Below are 2,157 nucleotides of genomic sequence, written 5' to 3'. Positions count from 1 at the left end.
CAGGACTTTCTTTAGTAGCTTTTGGTGTGGAGTCCTACTTTTAATCCCTTGTGGTCTGAGAGAATGCAAGGTATAACTTCAATGTTTCTGAATTTAGACAAGTTTGCTTTGTGGACTAAAATGTGGTCTATTTTAGAAAACGTTACATGTGCTGCTGAGAAAAACGCGTATTCTGATGCTGCTGGGTGAAATGTTCAGTAGATGTCTGTTAAGTCTAGTTGATCTATGCAGTTGTTTAGATATTCAGGTTCTTTGTTGACTTTTTGCCAAGTTTATCTATCTGATGGGGATAGTGGTGTGTTAAAGTCCCAAACAATCAATATCTTTGGATCTATGTGGGATTTGAAGGAATGTTGGGTTTCTTGGATAAATTTGGGTGCTCCGTTTGGTGAATAGATATTTAGAATTGTAATATCCTCCGAAGGAGAGATACATTAATTAGTATGTAGCAACCTTCTTTAACTCTTCTCATTTATTTTAAATTGAATTCTATTTTATCTGATATTAGGATTGCAACTCATGCCTGTTTATGGGGGCCGTTTGCTTGGTAGATTTTTTTCCAGCCTTTAACATTGAAAATGTGTTTGTTTTTATGGGTAAAATGTGACTCCTGCAGGCAGCAGATAGAAGGTTCTTGCTTTTTAATCCAACTAGACAGTCAATGTCTCTTAATTAGAGAGTTAAGTCCATTAATGTTGAGAGATAGAACTGAGAAGTATTTGGGAGTTTCTGCCATTTATCCACCTTCTTGGGGGCTGTGGCAACTGGGTTCTTTCTATGGTTCTTGGATTCTCAGTTTGGCTGCAGTTTCTTGGCCTTTTTGTGGTCTTGTTAGTTTTCTATGTGTAGGACATCTTTAAGAATCTTTTGTAGGGCTGGTTTGGTAGAGATATATTGTTTCATTTTTTCTTTATTATGGAAGATTTTTATTTGACCTTCGTTTATGAAGGAGAGTTTAGCTGAGTACAGTTTTCTTGGTTGATTGTTGTTTGTCTTTACGGCATGGCATACATCATTCCAGGCTCTTCTTGCTTTGGTTGTCACTGCTGAGAAATCTGAGGTCATTCTAACGGGTTTCCCTTTATAGTTGATTGATCATTTTTCCTTGACAGCTTTATGGTTCTTTTCCTTGGTCTGAATTGATCCTGTGAAGATTATAATGTGATGTTGGGTTGTCCTGCTCTGGTCAGGTCTATTTGGAGTTCTAAAAGCTTCTTGTATCTGAATAGGCCTATCTGATTGCATGTTCTCTGCTAGGATTCTGTTAAACAAATTTCCTAGACCATTAAGTTCTGTTTCTAGGTGCTCCTCTACACCCATTTTCCTCAGATTCGGCCTTCTGATGGTGTCTTCCAAATGTTGAATAGATCTATCATATTTCTTGGACTTTTCTTGGATGGTTGTATGTTCTTTCTCCATAATTTGTAGGCTGTCTAAATGCCTAAGACTTCGTAAGAACATAGTAGATATCATTGAATACTAGATACACGGCTCTGGCACTCTACTAATACGCATTTATTGGCATACTACCACCTGCCTATCCATGTATGACTATTTTGGCCACCTCTAGGGCTTGATCTCAGTGCCTGCCAAGAATTTCATCCTCGAGTAAGAAGCCAAGTGTGACACCTGTTTTCCTTTTCTGGGAGAGTGCTGGGTGTCAGGCATGAAGGAGAACAAGTCTACAAATCTAGATGTAATTTGATAGCATGTAAACAATATCATATATGTTTAGGTGTCCTCACAGTCGGTAAAATAAATGAATAAAACAACAAATACAATGAATAACCACACCAAACATGATATAGACTGAACATGTATATGGAAGTTCAATCCTATCTTTAAAATATATATATAAGGAGTATGACTGGGGCATGAATTCAGGCCTATGGAAAAGTCGTGAATTTCTGGTCTTCAAGCATAGTGAGCTTCCCCTTCCCCCACAGTGGAACATAGTTACCCAGTCCCTAAGTTCAAATCCCCGGCCTTGCAGACAAAAAAATCACACATTCCAAGCCAAGGAGTTTCATTAGCATTTTTAATATGTTTTTTAAAGTTCACTTTGACTTTATTTGAAACATTTTGATTTTATAACATGAGAGTTTTTCCAAAAAGGGGTTTAAACTTTTACATTTCAGCATAGCACATTGGTGTTTT

This window comes from Dipodomys spectabilis, unplaced genomic scaffold (genome assembly GCF_019054845.1).
Source record: "Dipodomys spectabilis isolate Male_0828 unplaced genomic scaffold, ASM1905484v1 ptg000570l, whole genome shotgun sequence".
Classification (NCBI taxonomy): Eukaryota; Metazoa; Chordata; class Mammalia; order Rodentia; family Heteromyidae; genus Dipodomys; species Dipodomys spectabilis.
This window is presented reverse-complemented; position numbering follows the sequence as displayed.